Raw genomic sequence first — 23,104 nt, 5'->3', positions numbered from 1 at the left:
ATCGCTCTGCTCTGCCTGCCCACTAATGGGGATCTCAGTGTGGACGTGGGTTGAGAAGGATGTGGGGACTGGAGAAGGCTGGGAGGAGTTGGAGGGGAAGGGACATGCCCAGATGAGACGGGTTTTTTTTGTTTTTTTCTTTGAGATGTTTGTCATACATGCAACATTTCTCCATAAGAAAACCCTGATTTTTTTGTGTGTGGGGTTTTTTTTTGGGGGGTGGGTGTTGTTGTTGTTTGTGGGTTTGGTGTTGTTTGTGTTTTTTTTCCCTCAGAGATTTGGTTCTTAGCCCTGAGGAACTGAGGGGACCTTTGTTGTCAGAGGCACTGTGTCCATCATCCTGCTACTGTCAGAGATTTTTTCCTCTGCTTTGCACCTCCCTCTGCTCCTCGTTGAATAAACAAATGCCTCTGTCCTGGCCTGTTCTCAGTACCTATGCTGGCTGGTTCCAGCTTGCCATGTCCTCAGGGACCGAGGTGGCTCCTCCAGAGCAACGCGAATGTGCCCTCAACAGAGCAGCAAGTGGCAACAGCAGTGACAGGAGCAGTGGGGATGAGAGGAAGGTGCTGAATAGCTCATGCCCATTGATGGCTTGTTCTGCTTGACTTGGTTTCTCTTTGCTAGGAGCTGCAGAGGGTTGATGGTCTAGCACATCTCTGCTCTGTCTCTAGGTTCGGTTGGGTGTGCTGGGCTCATGACTCATTTGCATGGGTGCGCTTTTCCAGTGCTATTGACATCTGCTGATCTCGGCTTGCTTTCCGACCATTAAACCCTATGTGGCAAGAGAGCACTGAAGGGGGGGAAGACACCTCATTAATTTTGACTCCATCCTGCATCCTTCCCATCTCTTTCCTCTTGCAGAGACAGGGAAGAATATTGTTTTGCTTGCCCTAGGGGGAAAGGAGATGCTATTTAATTGCCTACCACCACGTAGCATGGCTGCTGGAGTCAGGGGCTAAAGGGTGCTGTGCTTGTCTGTCACTGCATGGTGCTTCAGGCAGGATGGTGCTTCCTGAATTGCAGCTTAGCCTGTGTTGAGGCTTCTGCTCCGACTGAAGTGGAGTGGGATTCGGGCAAGGTGCGTTCCTCCTTGCTGTCTGGATTACTGCCCTGAGCAGCCAAGACCCTGGTGTTGGTCGCAACAAGCCTTGGCTCCTGTTTCTGCCTCTGCTAGGGCAGGGCTACCAGACTGATTTAAGCAGCCTTCTGGGCAGGTAGAATCCTGCCTGCCCTGGTCCCCGTGGTTCGCGGGATGCTCGCGCAGGCTGCGGGTCCCTGCAGGGGCGGCGGGTGCAGGGAGGCTCCGAGAGGAGCCGCTGAGTAACAAGGCCAGGCAAAGGGTGAGCCCGCTTCCGCAGTCTGTCGTCAGCGGGAGTGATGAAATGATTAACACGGTGGGGACGTCGGGGAATCGCTTCCGCCTGGAAGAAGTCTCTCGCCCACTGTTGAAGCAAGAACTTGTGAGCAACCGGCTATACGCTGTGGTTTTAACGCACGCCAGCACGCAGCGTTCAGCCCTGGCTTCGGCTCCTCCTAGCCACACGTCTCCAAGCTGGCAGCGACCCTTGCCTCCTCAGAGCCAGCCGTGTGCGAGGTGGGCTGAGCCCCAGGCATCCCCCTGCTTCCAGTTGCAGTTCCAGAAATCAGCTTCCACGGGGTCAACTGTGCCCTAGCAAGGCCATGCCCCTTGGGGTTTTGTGGTCTTGGGTTTTTTTTTTGAGTCCAGTGCTATTTTGCAGGTGGTGTAGCAGAAAGCTGCTCTGCAAAGCAGCTCTGTATTTAAAAGCAAAAGCGAGGCATAGGACGCGTGTTCTTAGCATCCCAAATATCTCAAGGTCAAAGGCAGTTTGCAAGGAAAATGATGCCTCCCGGAGCGCCAGCACAGCCTGGGATCTGAGCAGCCACAGGGTGCGTCACCCCTCTGGGTCCCAGCTTGGCTCCTGCTGCTCTCCTGGGCATGGGGGCACAGGGATGGGGATGGCTGGGAGATGGGCTGCTGCAGGAGCTCCTTCTGGTGGGGCAGGCTTGAGCTTCCATCCTAGCCCAGCTCACAGTTTCCAAACTGCCTGGGGGTGCTGAGAGCAGCGAGCGAGGCTTGGGCACCAAAATCCCCAGCTGATGGGCATCTACATTCCTTTTCAATGCCCCCAGCTGATGTTTTATAGGAGCTGCAGATGTTTAATATCCAAGGGCACATTTTTTTTTTCCAGAGTGAGCTTTTTCTAAGCAGGGAGTTGAAAGAGTGATCAAAGAACATGACTATATTCTAAAAGCAGTCGTATTTTGCTATAGCTAAATTCATCCGTTGTGCCAAACAGAGATTTTTTTTTCTCAATGGCATCATCCGCAGGAAGATGGACCGTGCTTTCCAAACGGCAGCAGTGTTGTTGTGGCTGCTGGGCTGGTTTCAGGCGATGGGCAAGGCAGTGTTTGTCAGGTGAGGTAACGCTTCTGTTAGACACACCGGGTTGCTGGAAGAAAACCAGGCGACCCGCTGGCACAAGAGAAAGAAAACAAGGAGTGTGTGAGCAGAGGCGTGGCCAGCTTCAAGCAAGGTCTGCTCCGTGGTTTGAAGACTTCTTGCTCCGTCTCAGCCCTAAGATGGATTTGTGCCAGCGTCTCTTTGGGCTTTCCATAGCTGTTTCCCTAGAAGATAAATTCCCTTCCCTACAGACTTTAAGGACTTGACACCTGTAGTTTATCCATCTTAACTTTCCTGTGTAAACAAGGCTGAAAGAGAGAAGATAAAACGCATACAGTGCTGCTCAGAACTTCCCACCCCACGGCGCGGGGGTTTACCGGGTGGGTGGGAGGTGAGCCAGGCGAGATGGGGGTGGGAGTCTGCTCCAGGAGGGACTCGCGCAAAGGCCCGCTTGAGCAGGGAGTGGCCGAATCCTGCCTCGGTGGCTCCCAGCTCCTCCTGCTCCGCTCCTGGGGTGGTGTCTGGGGAAAGGGGGGGGACACGAACCCGGTGACGCAGCGTCCGGGAAACGCTGCTGGCGGTTTTCTGCAGAAAGGTGACTCGGCCTCACAGGTGTCACAGCAGGGCTGGGGGGAGATGGCGGCGTCTCTGTGGCGGCTCCCTTGGCCCGCGGAGCTGCCCGGCCCCACGCCAGCCGGCTGCCCGGCTCGCTACCGAGGCGAGAGGTTTGGGGGAGGCTGGCTGAGCCGCCACGAGCGTCCCGGAGCTGAAATTGGGTGGTAGCTGCTCTCTGATGTGGAGATGCAGCCTCCCTCCCCGCAGCAGCCTAATGGGGCTCGCATGGGGTAACCCCTGAAAAAGCCGGTGAGGCTGGCACCTTCCCTCCGAGCCCACCTCGATGCAGCCGAGACGCTTATAGCGGGATGGGTGGCCTCTCGAGGTACATTGGCGCAGTGCCCGGGGTGGGCTCGGCGGGCAGGGGGGTGCAGGCCTGTCCGTGTGGCCCGGAGTGCGTGGGCGCAGGCAGGCTGCCTCCGGGAACCGGGCGAGCGTCACCGCGTAGGTCCGCGGCGGGAGGGTGCGCTGCCAGCTCAGCGCTGCCTCTGAGCGCCGGAGCTCTGACCTCGGCCGGAGATGCCCTTGCTCTGACCTGCGCCAAACCAGCCTCTGCCGTGCAGGGCCACCCCCTCGCTGCGCCGAAGGGAAAGCTCGGGGACCCACGCGCGTGGGTGGCAGGGCTGTATCCTTCCCTCTGGAAGGGGAGGAGATGAGTCCCTCCAGGTCTAGGACGCATCCTTGGAAATGCCAAATTCTACCCAGGGGATGGAAAAATCCCACCCCCCGGGATGTCAGAGCGGCTTGTTCCACCAGCATGACACCCATTTAAAATCCATCCCCTTTTTGGGGGTAGCAGAGGATGCATCGATCCTTACGCGCACGTGTTTTCTCCCGTTCATTGCTGCCGGGCAGGTGGGAAGCAAGATCAGCTCATACATTTCCCCCCACCTTTTCCGAGATGCCGTTTGCGTTGCAGGTTGTAGCTCCTGTTTTGCAAAGCCCCTGGGACGGTGAGAGTTAATTCTTCATCCCAGCCGCTTTCCTCCGAGAGCTCAGCAGGAAGAGGGATTGCGCTAGGCAAGGGGCACCGCTGCGTAGGGGGAGGAGGGGGAAAAAAAAGCAAAGCTTCGTGTTCAGACCTTTTACCTAATTTCCAAAGGTTCGGACCTGAGGGCCGTAGCAACTCGAGCTGCCGGCGGTGTGATTGGAGGCGGCGGGCTGTGCCGGGCTGCCCTCCCAACCAGCATCCTCGCCGCTGGGACGCGGCCGGCGTTGACGCTGGCGTTCTGCCTCCCCTTCCTCTCGTCCACGGGATGAGTTTGAGGCATGCAGTTGTGGGGCTGGGTTTTTTTCAGCTGATTTGTTTTTTGCTTGGTTCAAGTGCGTTTTCCCTGGTTTCTAGGAGTTGTTTAAAAAGTTCCCAGTACTTGGGAAATCAGATGGCATCCAGGGAGGACTGTGTTCTCATGAAGACCTGCCTCAAAACTGGTAAGGTGGTTAAAATCCCAGAGGGTTGTTGTATATGTTTGTACAGCCATGTAGCAGTGAGAGGGGGTGACGCTTTGCAGCAAGAGAACAGAGTTTGGCCCAAAGGAGTTTGTGTCCAGAAATACTTTCCTTTTACCAAGGTCAAATAAGTCTTTGCAAAAATACCAGGGATTGATTTGCAGGGATTCCTGCAAGCGAAAAGCAAAGACATGACTTCGGGCAATAAAGACTGCAAAACATTCTCGTTATGCCCTATAGCTTGCTAATTCTCCTTTTGGATTTATTAGTGTTCTTCAACTCTGAAGTTAATCCCCAAGGGCAGCCCATCCTAGAGAAACATCACGCAGTCTCTATGGGGGAAAGACCCGGTGAAACTTGGATCTGCTCCCCATGGGTTTTCTGAGCAACAGCCTCTTGCTTCAGTGACACCATCCCCTTTTACTCCTTGGTAGCACTGCAGAGCCGATGCAGCCACGGGCTCAGTTTCTGCAGGTCATTGAGATCGAATCCCCTGCAACACTTCCACAGCCGCTTTTCAGAGCAGAATTGCGTTTTAATCTGAAGACGTGAGCATTGCTGGCAGTGCTGAATCTGTCCCGGCAGCGCGTCACCAGGGGAAGGAAGCAATAACAATGGTTAAAAGCAGAAGCGCTTTCTAGGGGGAAAAATGGGGATTGTAGAAGCAACTGAGTTGATTTAAATAGAACTAACCTGTATTCCCCCGATCACTCAAAGCTTCAGCAGAGCAGCTAAGTTTGATTACATCTGTGTTATGGTTCTCTCGTGCAGCAGGCAGCATCTTCCTTTGATCCTTGTTCCTCGATGAGCCACAAGTTTAGCAAAGCATATGCTTAAGCAACTCGCTGAATCCACTTAATTCTCCTTATGCTGGTACCAAGTTCTCTTTGTCACAGGGAAGTTTTCCAACACGAAGCTGGCTGCGTTTCTGCTCTTCCTAGCTTGTGCATGGCAGTGTGTGTTTAGAGTTCCTTTCCTAGAGAGAAACACATATTTCCATGTGTGTTATATATTTATCTTTGAGTCAGAATTAGTATTTAGGAAAAAAAGAAGGTCGATGTGCTCCAAAGCTACCTTTGTGTTTTCTGGAGACTTGCTGTGCTCAAAGGCTTTCTGTGCATCCCTGTAGCACTTGAACGACTTGCTGTGCTCAAAGGCTTTCTGTGCATCCCTGTAGCACTTGAACCCTGCCAGAGAGCAGCGAAACACACTTCATCCCTAGGGACCTGTGTGCAGAGAAGATCAGCTTCCCCTGGATTTTAGTAAGCCATGGAATTAGGTATTTTGCTGTTTGTGTTGTTCTAGTGCTATAATTCGTGTGTAAAGAAATCTGCAAGTTTTAGTCCATTTGTCTTGGAGCAGACCTATTGTTATATGTCTATTCTTAGGTGCCCTTTGAAGGTAAGGTTGTCTCTTGAGCCACATCCCACTCCAGTGCTTAGCAGCCAGCCAGTGGTCACGTACAGCAGCTCTGAACAAATCCAGAGGTCTGGATTTGGGGCTGAATAGCTTTTGGAGGAAAGCAATTACAGGAGAGCTGCTGCATGAAATGATCTTGTGTCACGTTATATAGGAGTGATTCCCCACCATTCCCTGTCCCTTCTACCTCATTTATAGGGTACTTCTTGTGCGCCACCGGATTCATGCAGAAAAGCCTGGAAAGCTTGGAACATCTCTCTTTTCCCAGGGGTCTGAGCCTGCAGGCATGTTTCCCTTGCAGAGCAGACGAGAGCTGGATTGCTCACTTGCATTCAACTTTGTGCTCTTAAGGAATCATTGGAATATGAATAGGATCCTTATCAAACTAGGTTCATCCAAAGGACAAGGCCATATTAATTGTTTGCAGAACCCCAGCAAATAAACAGTGTTCCTCCTGATCCCTTATTTGCCTGCTTTGACTCCAGTGGCCAACTCAAGCAGCGGCCACAGAGCTCGGCAGCAGGGGGGTGACAGCCTTTGGCAAGCACTGGACTGTGCCCAGCTTCCCAGGTGGTATGATCAAGCACTATGGAAACAACTTCTAGCTGGAGCCTTTAAATTCTGTATTTGGGAGGGGAAAAAAAAAAAAAGAGTGCCTATCGCATCTGGGGGTCTAAACGTAGAGGGGGAGACCCGCTGTGAACAAGGCTTTTTTCTTGAAGCCATTTACCGTGCTCTGGAGTAAGGTGGGGAAAATGGATAGCAATAATGGTGATGGAATAGAAATGTGGGGCTTGGTTCCCTTCCCGGGCAAGGACCGGCATCCGAAAGCTTAAGGGCTGGAGTGCAAAAGGCCAAAAGCCATGATGACTTTCTGTGCCCCACGAAAAAAGCAGGTGACACAGGGCATGGCCAGAGCCCTCAACACCTGACATCTCCACTGCTTCTGGAAAGTCCTCTGTGGCCAAGCCGGTTTTCTGCCTACAGAGGAGAGAAAAATTTGCAAGCGTCTTCCTGTGCCTCAGTGCAGACTGGATGGCTAAAAAACCTTTGTTATTCCAACCAGGCTGCCTTGTCCAGCCACTGCTGCTCTTCGGAGCATGGCTGGGTGGTTTCTTTGCTGAGGGGCAGCCAGGGGTCTGCCCCCAAAGCACATCGCTGCTGGGGCTGGAGGCTCAGAGGATGAACCCATGGGGAGGGAAGGGTGCTTGCTTGGCGCACCGTGTGGCAAAAGCTAGTGTTGATGCTGGCCAGGCTGCTGGCTTACTGCAAAATTTCAATCTAGGGCTAAATTTAAACACCAAAATGTAGCGTTTAGGAGCCCAGAAGATAGCCCAGCCCTCGTCTCCAGTGGCTGCCTCTAGCCAGCCCTTCCTTTGGCAAGGAAGAAGCTTTTGTTTTCCCTGGACTCCGGGCCAGCTTGGAATAATAACACCAGTGAAACCCTCCCTGCCCCAGCACAATGAAGCAGAGCGCTCGATTCCCAGATGTGCAGGAGGGAAGTGCCCAGCGTGCCTCCTCCTGATGTTCCCCTTCCAGATGTGGAGTAGCAGGGAGCCAGAGGCAGCCCGCCACTGGCTGGGAAGAGGGCTGGGGAGCAGGCAGTGGAGTTTTCCTCTGGAAACCCTCTGGCTCTCGCTGCTCATGGCCAAGGGCAGTAGTTTGGGCTGCCCTGCCAGCTATTCAGCTGGTTTGCAACAGCTTGAGCAGGCTCCTTCTGCGCTGCAGCGAGGAAGCGTCCCTCCAGCAAAGGCGAGGATGTCTTCCCTCCCAGGCACGTCTTCATCCTCATCAGCCCTCAGTCCCCGTCTTCCCCTCCTGAGCAACACCAGCACGGCTGGACTCTGAAAAACCCCGCCAGCAACTTGATGGCACGGAGACCCATCACCAAGAGACCCACCACTCTGCTCAGTCCTCGTATCCCAAGGTCAACATGAAACCACCTCGCGCATGAAGCCTCGTGCCAAGGTCATGCCGCGTGAGTCAGAAGTGAGCTAGTGGCTCTGTGGGATGAATTTTGAGACTGGAGCTTGTCCCCCTGGGACGAGGTGGAGGTGTTTCAGATTTGACTGGCCCATGAAGGGTGCCTTTTTTTGGACGATCCCCTGGGCAGAGGGATTCGGGCAGCGCAGGAAGGGGCTGCTCATGGGCACAGCTGCCTCTCACCGGGCCGGCAGGCGATGCAAGCCAGCGCACCGCATTGCGTGACCCAGTTTGGCCATACCTACCCGGTGGAAAATTCCTGCCCATGGGCAACGTCCTTCTGCCTTTATTTTTAAGCAGTTCGCTAAGGACACGGCTAAGGCATGGAGATAATAGGTGCTGACAGGAGCCTGGCTGCTAATTGGGTTTTTGCCTGGGCTTACATGATAATAGTAATTAAAGGAAGGTGGGAGGGAGCACACAGATGTGATGTGAGAGACCGTGCTTGCAGAGGAGCTGGGGCTGTCCGAGGAGGTCACAGGAAGGGATGCTTACACTGAAAGTCAGCGTCGAGATTACTCATATCGATGGTATCATCATGTGTTCCTTCCCAAACTGTCTGTGTGTCAAGGAGGCTGGGGACAGGGTGTTCTCACGTGTGGGCGGGATGGGGATCCAGACCCCGCACAGTGTCAGAGCTGATCCATCCCCATGTGGCAGTGGTGCTGAGCACTGGGAGAGGTCACCTTAAATTTGTGGCTGCTCATGGCATTTCCCTGCAGTCCTGCAGGGGCTCTCTGCTCTTCCTTTTCACACCCTTCCCTTCCCCTTTTCCCCTCTTCTTTCCCCTTTTCCCCTCTTCTTTCCCCTTTTCCCCTCTTCTTTCCCCTTTTCCCCTCTTCTTTCCCCTTTTCCCCTCTTCTTTCCCCTTTTCCCCTCTTCTTTCCCCTTTTCCCCTCTTCTTTCCCCTTTTCCCCTCTTCTTTCCCCTTTTCCCCTCTTCTTTCCCCTTTTCCCCTCTTCTTTCCCCTTTTCCCCTCTTCTTTCCCCTTTTCCCCTCTTCTTTCCCCTTTTCCCCTCTTCTTTCCCCTTTTCCCCTCTTCTTTCCCCTTTTCCCCTTATTTTTATGCAATAGTACTGACCACTAGTGGTCCCAGAGCCCACTCAATTGGGGCGGATGTTGGGCTGACCCTTTGCAAATCCAACATCTTATTTCTAAAGGTTTTTTTTGCCCAAATTGAATTTTCCACTGGGTAGCAGAGGTGTTTTGTTTGGCGCTCTGTTTACAAGGGGAAAAAGCACACCAGAAAAAAAACAGTAGGTGTAGCTTAACTTTCAGCTTGAAGCTGTTTCCCTTGCCATGAAGGAATGGTGCAGGTGTCTCAAGTCAAACGCGTGCATGAGTCTTTGCAAGATTAGATCTTGTAGTTTGTCTTCCTGAATGTGTAAATATATCCGAGGGAAACCTGGATGGCAACTCAGGATAGTTTCCAGCCTATCTCAAAAAGAAATCTTGAATAAAAATAGAAAGATTTAGACACACAAAACCCTCCAAAAGATGTAAACATTCTGTCTCAAGAAGGGATGCGTTTAAAGCAAATCGGCGAGCGAGCAATACCAGCAGCCCTATGGAGATGCTGGACATCCGAAATCTCATGCTGGAAGATGTTACACAAATGAGGGCAAATCAGGTGAGGCACCAGGTAAAGCCTAGCTACGGGTGATGCTGTTCCAAAAAGGGAGGGAGAAGAGATGTTTTACAGCCGGGCTGTAAAGCCAAGGGCTGTCCTCCTGACTGTGGAGCTGCTTATGGTTTGATGCTGGCTGTGCAATCCCTGCCCAGAGCGGCTCCCACCTGCAAACGAAGTAGACAGGCTGGATGTGTGCTGCTGGGATCAGGGGACGTAGGAGAGGCTGGCTGGGAGAAATCCAAGTGGCTGCTTTTCCCAGGCTCCTCAGCAGTGATGCATCTGCCCGGTCCCAGCCCTTCTGCCCAGCGTCCCACCCCGCTGCGGTGGCACGCCGGCAAGAAGATCCCCAGCCAAGCGTGATTGCCAAGAGGTGGGTGGCAGCCCCCAGGCACCCTGCCATCTCACCCAGCCGGCTGGCCCAGATACGCAAGAAAAACAGAGGTGGGACCTACGGACCCAGCAACTGCCATCCCCAAAATCTGCTGGCAGGGAGAAGACACGTTGGTAGGGCTGCAGAAACAGCTCTCCCCTACCCGAGAGGGATGCCTCCAGGTGCCGCGCAGGGAGGATTTCCCCGCTGAGTTTCTGGGTAGCGGCGTCCAGTGTTGGAGGCGTTGCCATGTGCCCAGGGGAGGAAGTGGGGGGCGAATCTTCAGCCTCAGCCTCTTCCTCCATACCCGTCTGCCGGATGGTGTTGTAGCATCGTCTGCCGTACAAAGCTCAGTGCCCCGGGTCTGGCCACCGCTGTCCTAGCGCCTGGGTTTGCAAGTGATGCTCAGGCTTTGCGACTGACTCACACCCTGTTTCCCTGCGTGGGTAAAGAGTTCATACACCGCTTAGAGAGTCTGGGCTCCAGGGCTTTATTCATCCCAAAGTGGCTGGCTGGGGATCTGGTGTCTCCTTAGCAGCCCGGTGGCACAGAGCGCAGGAAACCCAGGAGTTAACCATCCCGTCAAAGGTTTGGAGACTCCGGCGTCGTGGCAGGGCTGCCACTGCTGCTTTAAACTAAGAGACGGGAAAAGTGAAACAGGGTTAAGAGCAGGGGAAGAAGAATAAAAAAAGTGATGGGGCCAGCCCTGTGCTGGAGACGGGAGGCATACGGCCAGGGGAGGAGGAGGAGAGCGAGGAAGGGGGTGGCTGCTCCCTGCCAGCCGCTTGGGTAATATCGGCGGCGGTCATGTGCGGACATCTGCTTTCGGCGTAGCCTGCGTGTTTGTGCGGCATGGGGAGGGGGTGCGAAATCGGCTCTTGCTTCCAGGAATCCTCCCAGCACAGGATATGCGTCGGGGAGCTGGTAAACATGATACAACCGCTGGCCTGTAACTCAATCGGCTCCCTGCATTAGCTGCTCCTGGCCCGGGGACCTCGCTAGCCTGGTGGCTTCTCGGGGTGTCAGGGCACGGGATGGCATGTCCCAGGGTATGGGGTACTGCTGGTGGGGGTCAGGACCGATGGGAAGAGTGGGGGGAACTTGCACCGAGGGTCTGGGGACAGAGCAGCTTCTCCAGCCCGGAGGATGGATGTTTCTTGGGTCCAGATGCTTCTTGCAAACCCTCTCCGGCCTCGGCCACGGGCTCCCGAAGTCAGAAATAGCCACTTGGCTGAGGAGCAAACATCTCCCTGGACCTCCCCTTCCCCACCTCCCTGCCGCAGCGGCGGTGGGAGCCGCGGGTAACAGCAGGCACCCATTCACAGATAACACCGTCTCTCCGGTGCTGGCTGCCAGCACGTCTCGAGCCGCTCCTAATCTGCCTGCTCACAAAAATACATTTCGCTTGGGCTTTTTGCCCCCCTCTCTCCCACCCCCGCTGCTCGGGAGAGCTCGTTTATCCTGGGCGCAGGGAAACCGCGACATCCGCTGCCTCGCCGTCCCCTCTGGCTCGCTGTCCCTGGGAGCGGCGGCGCGCTGGCGTGCCGGCTGGGGACATGCCGGGGGACGCCCGCCGCCATGCGGAGGCGAAGGCGGGGCGCCTGGGTCCGGGTTTCATGGTGACCCCGGATGTGAGAGGACGGGGTGGGTGGGAAGGGGATTTTGCAATCGCGACAAGTTGTATTAATTAGACCAATGTGGGGTTTACGGGAGGTTTCTGCTAACAGCCTCGACACGGGGGCTGAGTATTGATGAGCCCAAGCGAGAGACCTGAGGAGATCTGGGGAGGTAGGAACGGGCGTGAGATTAGTTAATACGGGGCATAAAGCCACGCAGGTGAGGATGGGGAAGAAAAGCTCCTGCTGCTGCTTTGGGGCTTGTCTGAAGTGGTAGAAGAGGAGATGTCTGGGGGCAAGGACACCATGAGGGTGAGATGCTCTCGATGGGGGTGGATGGGGTCCCCCTGGCACAGGGGACCTCTGTGCCCCCTGCGCCCAGCCTGGCCTGCCTGCAGCAGACAGCTTTGGATGAGAGGGGCAACGGGGTGGTCTGAGGGATGGGAGAGCCCAGGGGAGATAGGAAGAGCTTGGCTGGTCTGGCTTAGCAAAGCAGGGAGTGTGAGGGGGACACGGAACCTGCCCCTTCCCAACCCCACGCCCAGGTCTCCAGCAAATGGGCCCAAATTGATTTCTAAATATATTCTTCGGCTGAGACCAGGGAAGAACAGGATCTGGCCCTTTTTTTTAGCCCTCAGCTTAATTTCTTTCACAAAGGAGAACACAGCCAGGGGAGGCAGGGCTGTGCGGGAAACGGGGTGGGTTTCGTGCCGCCCGCTGGTTTATTTGTATTTTTAGAGCGTGCTGCAGGCACAAGGTCACCGAAGTGAGTGAAATTCCACCCCGGAGTGGCTCCCTGTCCCCATCCCGCTCCTCAGGGACGGGCTGGAGTCAACAGCTGAGCTGGGGCTCAAGTGTCCTGGCTGCAACGGCTCCAGGCGAGGGGCGAGGGGCAGCTAGCCGGGTGGGTGCCGGGGCTCCGAGCGGAAGAGCTGGGGACCAGCAAGGCAGTGGGCAGAGGCCAGCCCTCCTGCTCGTACCGTGCCCAGAAGAGCCCCTGGGGAGTGAGGGTCTGGCCATGCCATGCTGGAGACCCTGTCCCGGGGTGGCACAGGGTGCCCGAGGGCTCTCCATTGCAAGTGGTCTCAGTGGGGGTTTTGCTTAGTAGGACAATGGGAGCCTTGCCCCAGGGAGCTGGGGGTGTGGGGCTGCTGAGACGAGACTGGGACATACTGGGGAGGGGTGGGGAGCTTGGATATGCCAAGGAGGAGGCCGGGGTGTACCGTGCTTGCTTGATGGTGTGATCAGTTGACAACGTGGGCAGTCAAAAGCTGAGGCGGGGAAAAGCTAGCAGACAGGAACGTGTCGGGGCTTAGCACAGCCCATCTCCTTGAGAACACGCTTTGGGTCTCTTCTTCGTCTCCAGCAACAAGTGCTGTAAGTGAAGCATCTCCCTGGGACTTGGGCTCGACAGCGCGTGAGTCAGGCGGGTGGGAGTCTCGCCTCTTGGATCGCTGCTGGCAGCGCTGCCGGCCGCAGCCTCGGCACCGGGAGCTGCCCTGCCCGCTTTCACTTGCGAGGGGTGATGGAGTCTCAGCCCCCGTGGGGTGGCTGCAGGGGAAATCGTCACTCTATGAGCTAAACCTGAAATAAAGAGAGAGGCTGTCCCCCGGGATGCTGAACTCGCCAGGAAGTGTAGCACGAGACGCTCCAGAAAAGAGCAGAAAGTGTCAGACCCTCACTTTAAGGCAACCGATTTGCCTGGCGACTGGGGCAAGCAAGACGTGCCGAGAGTCGTTGTTTGAGAGCTGCTCCTCACGAGGTGTGAAACATCTTCCTCTGCTTTTTCCGGTCATCTTCTAGGAGATGGTTTTCCCTGCTTGAGCTACCCAAATGTTTGGCATCCCCCGGTTCAGGTGGCCCAACAACCAGCAGCGATCACATATGCAGGGACCCGGGGGTGAACACTGATGGGAGTCAACATTCAAACCGTGGCTTGAACCTCGGAGGCAGTGACGAGGAGCCCTGCCGGAGGGAGCCGGGAGAAGGGGACGCAAAGCACCGCTGTTATCGCTAGAGACGCGGCGCAGCCGTTGGCTGCCGGGGCTGCTCTGTGGCACCTCGTGGGCTTGCAGCAGGGAACAGCATACCCGGTACCCGTGGCCTGCCGTTTCACGAACCTGCCCCCCGCTTCGATCTCAGGCTTGGGGACTGGGATCTCTTTTTCTGAGCCACCCTTCCCCGGTGTGGTGGCAGAGGACGATGTGATGGGCCGGGGATGGCTGGCTCTGCAGGGCAGCAGGGAAGGCAGAGGATGCCCCGTGGGCGTGCTGAGGCCTTTCTGCCCGTCCACGCTGAGAGCAAGGGCTCGCCTTCACCCTGTGCCCACACCTCGCTTCCAACACTCTGCAGTTCTGGTGTGATTTTTCCCTCTAAGGCAGCACCCAGTGCCCGCCTGCACCTCCCAGGCGTGACACTGGAGTCCGTGGCCCTGCTCCGGAGCATCCCCTCTGGGTGTTTTTTCCAAGCCTTGTTCTCAAAGATTCATCCCCTTTTTTTCCAAAGCAGGCTGTTTCCCCTAATAGCAAGCAGCCAGCCGCCAGCAGCTGAAGGCTCAGTTGCTTTGCCTTATGCACGAAACTTTCCACTTGTGCTTTTCACCGTCCCAGCCGAGGGAAGCGCCTGCAGGAGCGTGCGGGAAACGTCTGCCCTCCTGTGTTCAAAGTCCCCTCCAAAGAGAAGCCAAGGGTGCGCTGACCTCACGGAGTAAATATTTTCCGTGACATCTCCTCCTGACATCTCCTTTCAGGCTCTGTACCTGTAGCTGACCTGGCTCCGGGTCTGCAGCCAGCCTGGCCGGGCTCCACTGGTGCGGGAAACGGAGCTGGATTCCGCCTTCTCCTTGCTCCCCTACGTGTCCCCATACGATGCCACTGCCTGAAGGTTTCGATGACCTCTCTGGACCCCCCACCAGGGACTCCGTTGGCAAACGAGGGGGCTCGTGGGCCGGTGCTACTCCCCGTAGACACCAAATCCTGCCGGCTTGCTGGGATGGTTTCTCCAACACCTCCTCTCGCCCGCTCGCAGCTAAAACACGCTGGTGGTTATGGGCTGCTGCCAAGCCAGCTGGGATGCTGGAGGCAGCAGCCTTAGAGCAGGCGCGAAGCATCCACGGGCTAGAGGTGGGAGGCAGGGAGGTTGTTTTGAAGTGGGAGCAATTTGTCACCGGGCAAAGGAGGGGACACTTACTGACTCTGTATCCTTGCTGCTCACCCAGCTGAATGAGAAGGGGTGGGTGATCCAACAGGTATTTTCCACCTCCAGCCTCTTGCCGCTCTTGCTGTGTTGTTTCCCTACAGACTCCTTCTCCCGACAGTGCTCTTCTGGAGGGGACAGTCACATCTGGTGTTGATCCATGACGGGTCTCAGCAGCTGGATTTACAACGCAGGTACTGCAGAGCCCAGGGCTCTTCATGGACGAGGTCTATTTTATTTGCAACCATAAACAGTTGGTGGCTTTCCCCCACTGTTGGTTTGCTAAGAGGAGATGCTGTGGTCGTCCCCCTCCTGGAGTTTTGCAAACCACGTGCTGGTTCCCAGGCCCAGCGCAGTCTCCCGAGGGGGACCAGGGCATTTCATGCTGCTGTGTGTAGGATTGGATCCCTATCACCCCCCTCTTGTGGAACAGGGAGAAAACACAATACGTTGCCAGAAATAACGCCAAGTGTGTGGCACACACACCAGGAGGTGTCAAAAGATGCTCACGTCGGCCTCACAGACAGCCCTGTGCCTCCTGCTTTGGCCATGCAGGGAAAATTACCCAACTGCTGTTCCAGGGCCAGGTCTCACCGGCAGCAAAAGTGCCTCTGCAAGAGAGGCAAGGAGAGCAGCTATGCCTGTCCTGGTAGCTCCTCCCCAGTTTGTGTAAGAGATACCAGTGTTTCCCAGTTCTTCTGCACGGGAGAAGTGCTATTCTTATCTATAGGGTTATTAGTGCTAGAGGGAAAATTAATATTAGCCATTTATTAACCTGGGTGGTTTTAGGGGCTCTTTTTTGGTTTTTTAGCAAGTTTTTTTGTTTGTTTGTTTGTTGGTTGGTTGGTTGGTTGGTTGGTTTTTTTCTTTATATATATCTCTTTTTGGCAGCCAGGGAAGTGTTTTCCACTTGCTCCACAGCTTGCCTGGTGGTAGCTTCACAGGGATGCTGAAGGATGCAGCGGAGTGCTTGGCTGGACCAGCCTGTGACATCCAGATGTTGTTTTTCACCCGCTGCAGAGCAAGTGACGGACCTCCTCCCTCCATCCCACACTCTTGAAGACAAGTGTGCGGTGCCCGGCTCTCCCCTATGGCTGCAAACCGATGGAGATGCACGTGTCGCTGGCACGTTCCTGCACCTATTTTTGTCTGCTCCTTGGAGGAGACATGCATCCTTGGTCTTAAAGCAAGTGCTGCGCTCCTCCTCTTCTCAAATACCGGGGTGGGTCTCTGCTCCTGGGAGGACGTGAAGGCTGTCACGGTGCGTCCCACCGGAAGGTGACCGCTCGGGGGAAAGGGCTCTCTGCTGGGAGCAGCCTGCCTGCTGGATGTGGCAGGCCTGGGGGGGCACGCTGCCTCGCGTGTTGGGCTTTGACACTTAGACTGGATGTGTAAATCTTGGCTTTCCTGGGGGCCTGGGTCTTCCCTGGGGCTGCTGCTCTGTCTCCTCACATTTCTGGGGAGAGGAAGCTGCGGCTAACCTCACCACAAGCACAAATTACTCATTTTTTGTTGTTTTCTTGGGTTGGGTTTTGGTTTTGTGTGTTTTGGTTTTTTTTTTGTTTTGGTTTGGTTTTGGGTTTGTGTGTTCAGTTTGAACAATAAAACATCTGTTCCTGAGCCCAGCAGCTGGAGCAAAATGAAATGACGTTAGCATCAATTATCCTCCGGGATGGGGAGGCGGACGGGAGAATGGTGCAGATTTCCTTAACGCTGAATAACAAATGAGAACAACAGCTCGAGTAGGTTGCTCGCGTTCCCGGAGGGTCTCCGAACAACCCACCTGCTCGAGCCCTCACCTTGGGACGCCCGCTGCTGTGCACCGCTGCTCCGGGTACCACGCATCAGCTGCGGGGTGAGCGAGGGAGATGCTTTTGCAGCTGTCAGAGGGTAAGACCCGCTTTTGGTGGAAGGGCTTAGGGATACTGTGGTGGCAGAGGTTTTTCTGAATGCACCGACTCAATACAAATGCCCTGGTACAAAAGCAAAGTGGGTTTTTTTGGGGGGCAGGGGGGCTGCAAGGCTGAAGGTGCACTCACCGGGACATTGGCTGTGGTGGGCACGGGCAGGCAGCCTGGAGCAGAGCTGGGGTTCGCAGCGGGATGGGATGATGCCGAATCACGTTCCCTGGGTACAGAAAGGGGCTATTAACGGGGGGGAAGGAGGGGGAGAGCGATGGAGCACAATGGCTCTGATTTGTTGGCAGTCGTGACCTGCAGTCCCTGGCAGCACCTCAAAGCAGCTGTGAAGTGCCAGTCTGCGGCGATGCTCCGGCGCGTGATGCGGGCGCCTGACCCTGGCGTAACGCTGGGACACGGGCTGCCCGGCGGGGAGGGCACCGACCCCGCTTCTCCGCCCTGGGGCCCCACAGAGGAAACCCAAGCATGTTTCTGTTGCGCTTAGCGCTCCAGAGACGTGGTGGCTTTGCTTTCCAGGGCTCTCCCCAAATCCATCTGCCCCACTAGCCATGCCTGGGTAAACCTTACCTCTTACAGGACTCAGGTTGCCTTTCTAAGTCAAAGCTGGGTGAATGCAGCCACCGCCGTGGATAAGGCAGTCTCAAGCTCCAAGCCAAGGATGGGCACATGGATACTTGTGAGTGTGCACGCACAAAAAAAAAAAATCCTCTTATCTCATCCTGAACAAGCTCACTAGAAGAAGGTTATTCCCCCCCATCCTGGAAGCACAGAGAAAAAACACGACTGTGGGAAAACGCAAGGAAATTATCACAGAGCAGCATTTTTATGAGCGAGCTGCTTTATACCTGTGCAGCCAGATGCCTGAATAACTTAATGCAGCCTTCAGGAAATAATTTGGGCTGCTGCAATTTTGAAGCCTCTAAAATAGCTTTCCTGCTCCCCGGGGAGCTGTGAATTTTTAGGCCTGACAGCTTCCAGTGCCCCGTGGGTGAGGTACAGCTGCTCATTGCAGAGGAGCAGAGGAGACCCCCGTGGGGCAGGGCTGGGCGAAAACGAGGTTTATGGGGCTCACTAACTCAAGTGGTGCTCGTCGTGATTTTTGGAAGGAAAGTGAGTGTTTGGGGTAGAGCAGCAGGAGAGAAAGAGCCTGTTTAAGAATAACAGCTTGCTCCGAAAACCCGACAGCATCGAGCACCCGTTTTGTCTGGCTCCGTCCTTGAATGTCTTGGGTACCGTCGTGGGACAGCGTGTCCGGGACGGGCACGCGTCCCGGCCTCTGTTGCTGTTCGTCTGCCCACCCGGGTGCACTCCAGCGCCGCGGCTCTCGTGGGAGCATCACCCACATTGCCTGGCGAAGACGCTGCTGAGAAAACCCCCTTGCTTGCTTGCCTGAGCTGTTTTACTCTCATCCCTTATTGCTTTTGGCCTCCAGCCTCGACTATATCAACGAGCCACACTGGGCCAAAGCCACGCCAGGTGTCACGTCCGACGCGCATCACCCTCTCTGCTCCGAGTCCGGGCGCTCCTGCACTGGCCTTTCCTACCAGAAAATGGAGCCCAGCTGGGAAAATGTCCCAAATCCTCACTCAGAAGAGACTTGGCAGAAGTAGGAGCAAAAGTAAAGGAAGATTTAGCTTTAAAAAAAATGTTAAAAATCAATCATTTTGTCCCAAGGCAACAGAACTTACCCCAGCATGTCTATTTTACATAATTTTATGTACTGTACTTCAGCCCATTTTCCCAAGCCTTACAAAAGTGAGTGTATCATCATTCTAAACAGAATGTTCCTTCCCTCAGTAACACTCTGAACTGGCTGATTTTGGGTAGGTCTGGCAAAGACACTAATTCCTCCCCAGTATTCAGGTCTTTTTGACTGTATGAAAATAGGTGCCAGTGCTGGAGGACGGGCTGACCTCTTGCAGAGAGGGAAAGGCATCTTGGGTCCCCGGTTTCCCAAAAACTCGCGGCTGGCAGTGACCCCATCAGCCGGAGCAGCGGGCAGGGAGGTGTCCGAGCCGGCACACGGCAGCCTGGGCAGCGAGGGGAGCGATCCGGGGTGACCCGTGCAGGACGGGGGCAGGCGATGGATTTCGAAAGAAAAGCTTTCCTCCCACTCCCCAAGGCTGGATTAGGGATAATCCCTCCGTGCCGGGGTGAGGAGGGCTGTGCTGAGAGCCATGGGGGTGCGTGCGGGATGGGGCTACCCTGACTGGGCATCTCTTCCCCTCCCAGCCGGGCAGCAGAAACAGCCTGGAGGGACCCTCTGGAGCATCGGGATCCAGAGGGATGGAGCCGAGATAAAGGCTGAGGTCCCTTCACCCTGCCTGATTCTCCGGTGATCCACCCGTGTGCTCTCCCTTTCTTCTTTTGACCCAGTTTGCAGCGGCCTGCCTTTCCCAGCCTGCTTGGTAATCCTAAATAACAGGAGGCAGATGCCTAAACGTCTCTGGAGGAGCTGGACCTTAATCCCTACCTGCAGCGCTGGTGCTCCGTGTCCCTGTAAGCTGCCTCCCATCTGCAAGCACCGAGCCTCCCGCGCATCACCCTCCCCTGCCCAGGGCAAAACGTGCCCTCAGGGTGGGGAACAGGGGCTTGTGGTCACCCCGCAAGGGGCCAGCGGGGCAGGGCTGGGATAAACAGCAGCCACCTGCGGATCATGGGCCAGAGGAGGCTTCGGAGAGCTGGATGGGGTGGAAAATGCTGAACGAGGTGCGGGAGGAGAGCGAGGCATGTGCAACGCAGCCGCCTGCCTGGGCAAACGGAGGTGGGGTAGGGGAGGAAGGGGAAAAGCGAGGCAGGGGCAGCTGGCTGCCCCGTGGCGTCTGAGACGCTGGTGGGATGCTCAGTGTGGGCAGTGACCGGGCAAAGCATGCACGGCTCCGCCTCGTCCCAGCGGCTCGCTGCGTGGCCCTGGGGCTTTTCCCGCTGCCGGGGCAGGGCATAGCCTCCGGCTGGGGCTAAAAATGACGTAATAACATCTGCATCCCACCTTGGTGGGGGTTTTGTGCTCCGAAGGGCTCTCGTTCAGCCCTGCTCACACAGAGGCTGCCTCAACGCCCCAACCCAGACTCAGCATCGCTGCCTTGGGCAGCTCCGGGGGGGGCTGCTGGGGCTGGGAGCCCTCCTTCCCCCCCAGTTCCCCTCACCCCTTCATTTCAACACACCCCTCCACCCCCAGCTTGTTTGCACAGCTCAAAATGTTCTGAGCATTATCAGTGTTTGCACTTTTGCCACTGTTTGTGCTAGTTGCACTTTAAAGGCAATAAAGTCAAGCTTTGTTTGCTTACAAGGAAACCATATTTTTTTTCCTCTCATTAGCCAAACCAGCACTGACCCCAAAACCAGCCCTCGCTCGCCGCACGGCACCAACCTCCCCCATAAAGCCCTGGGCCTGCTTGGGCTCCTGGGGACGATGGCCCTGGAGGAAAAGGGGCTTTATCACAGAATCAGAGAATCACTAAGGTTGGAAAGGCCCATCAAGATCGTCAAGTCCAACCATTAATCCAGCGCCACCATGTTCCCTAAACCATGTCCTGACGTGCCAAATCCACACGTTTTTTGAACACTTCTAGAGATGGCGACTCCACCACCTCCCTGGGCAGCCTGTGCCAATGCCTGACCATCCTCTCGGTGAAGAAATTTTTCCTAATATCCAATCTAAAACCTCCTCTGGCGCAACTTGGGGCCATTTCCTCTGTATGCAAACGCACTGGGTTCAGGCCGTGCATCGCCCCGCAGCTCTGCCTGCCAGGCTTTACACTTCACGGCGGGGGCTGAAGCCAGCGTCCCCCCTTTTCGCCTTCCGGCTGGTCCCCTGAAGCCGGTGCTGAGGTCTCCTGGGCCATGCTCAGCGGGCACGGCCCTGGCAAAGCTGCTTCTCCTGGCGGGAGCCGCGCGGGAGCCAGGTGCCGCCGATGACGCCGGGCGATGCGGGGCCCAGCGCTGCGGGGAGGAGGCCGCCGCCGCCGGCCCGCAGGCTGGCACCGCCTCCCGCTGCCGCGCACGGCTCTGCGGTGGGTTAAACGTTAACGGGCTGGGGCCGTGCAAGGCCAGATGAGTCTCAGGAGTGACCCGGGGGAGGATGTTATTTCTGGAGAAAGCAATGCTAACAAAGTGCCCTCCTCCACGGTGCTCGATCGCTCGCTCCCGTCTGGCTGCTCCTCCATGGCTGCTCACGAAAAGCCTTCCTCCACCACCGCCTTGGCTGCTTTCTCCATCTCTCGTTCTGGTTCGGCAGGGGCTTGCCGAGCTGCCCAGAGCGTCGCAGGGTGTCTCACGCACCGCCTAAGGCTGCCCTGGCCGAGGAGGAGCTGCTGGGGTGTGCGCTAAGCCTCTCGGGGCGACGCCAGCTCCACCGCCGACCCCCCCGAGCCCGTGGTACCACCCCAGCACCCTTGCCACAGGGCAGAGCCCACGGCAAACCCTGCTCTCCGCCGTCCCCGGGGCTCGGCAGCTGGAGGGCTGCCCGTTATTCCCAGAAGGGCAACGCTTCTTGCGACCGCTCCCTCGATTAATGTCAGGCATTTTCTCAGGGCACACGTCGCCTCTCGGAAAAGCAGCTGTGACGGCTCAGCCCCAGGAACGCGGCGTAAACAAGGTGCCTGCCGGCCCCCGGCTCTGCGGGGGCAGCCTGGGGCTGGGGAGGGTCAGAAAAGGCACAGGGCACGCCGCTGCGGAGTGGGGTTTAAGCTCCCAAAAAAGAAGGGCTGTGGAAAAGGCAAAGCTCTCTCTTGGCTGGAAATAATGGCAGCGGCCGGGTCCCCGCGTGCCCGAAATGTCGGTGCTGTGCTGCGGTGCGTGGTGGCTAACCCTGCCCTCTCCTGGACACCAGCTCGCTGGCAGCCGGCCCCCTTTGGGAAATTTCCTGAATTTTGAGACGTGCCTGTCCCCCGCACCGGGGAACGCCGAATTAGCTGTCTGAGGGGTGCTGCTCACACAGGGTGTTGGGCCAGAGGCGCTGTGGGAGGACGGTGGCACCTCGGGGCGGGTTTAGGCTGTGAGCCTGAAAAGCAAGAAGGAAACGTGGGAATTCCGGCCGCGAACCAGGACGGAAGCGCAGGGCAGCCCTGAGGGAGAGCAGGGCACACGGCGGAGCCCTGCAAGCTACTCAGTGGGGACCGGTGGCTGTGGGACACGGCTGCGGGGGCAGGACGGGACCGGCTGAATCGGCGTAACCCCTCTGGCGTGCCGGCCGTGCCCAGCTAGGGACAACCCTCACTTTCCTGCAGCGTCATGCGGTCGCGTTCGACGCCCGGTTTCATATCCCCAGATTCAGACCGGGGGTGTCCTCCACCCCTGCTGCCCCGGGACAAGTGAGCGCTGCTGGCACGGCGGTGCCGGGAGCCGTGGGAGCGTGACGGCTGCCCCACCGCGCTTTGGCCCTACGGCTGGTTTTGCCCGGCGTTTCGTTTATTTTTGATGGCTGCTGGTGTTACCTATAAATAAAGCAAAGAGTGTGCCTTAAATCCGTACGTTGTGTTTACTGTGATGGCCATGAAAGTCGGGGCTGGGATCGCTAACGGGGAGCACAGACGGGACAGGGAAAGACACATCGCTTGGTGCGTCCTGGTGCCTCCCTGGCAAGTCAGCGTCGGCGGCTTCCCGAATTTCCCACTTGCTCTGCAGGGACCACCTTCCAGACCAGGAACGAACAGCCACAGTCTGCCTTGATGTAAGCGTCCAGCTACGTGCTCCGTCTCGGAGCGGGTGGACGGCGCAAGGCGGAGCGAGGCTGCGGCAGAGCCTGGCTGCCCGCAAACCCGGCGCCGCAGCCCCCGGCCTCTCGGTCCTGCTGGGGGGTCACCCTGCGAGCCTGGGCGGATGCAACTTGCTCTGGGGAGGAGGCACCCGCTGCAGCTGTATTTCGCAGGTCGGGAAAGCAGCCTGGAATGTGCCTGGTGCAGCCTGGTGTGGGCTGAGCCGTGAGGGTGGGCACAGGGTGCCTGGCACACACCGGCGCTCGAGGAGCTTGTCCTCGGCCAGTGCAGCCTTGGCTGCAGCTCCTGTTTCCATCCCGCACCCTCCCAGAGCATCTCTCCCCCACCTCCCGCTGCCGCCAGCTCTCCCCCGCTCACAGGTCCAGGCCAGCGCTCCTCGGAGTCCTCCAGGCTCTGCCGGTGCTAATTTCCCCACGAAACCCTGATGCTGTTGTGTTGCAGGCACCACGGCATGGGGCGAGCTCAGGTGGGAGACGCACTGCGGTCCCGGTAACGCAGCCCAAAGCCCACAGGCAGGGAGCACGGGGCGACACGAACGTACCCGCTGTGCTAATTGCTGCCTGTAATCCCAGGATTATGATTTACTGCTTGTTATATCCCTCCTACAGCTCCCAGCTCCGTTCCCTACCCCAGGCCAAACCAGAGCACAGCGGGCCTTGGGATCCTCCTAATTAAATGCGCTTTTTTTTTTTTTATATCGCATTTTTTAATGCAATTTAAAACACATGACATAAAGACACAGCTCAGCTCAGAGACCCGAGTCTTTCTG

Source organism: Phaethon aethereus, assembly GCF_964289735.1.
Source record: "Phaethon aethereus genome assembly, chromosome: 8".
Lineage (NCBI taxonomy): Eukaryota > Metazoa > Chordata > Aves > Phaethontiformes > Phaethontidae > Phaethon > Phaethon aethereus.
The sequence above is the reverse complement of the archived record's forward strand: the minus strand, read 5'-3'. Positions refer to the sequence as shown.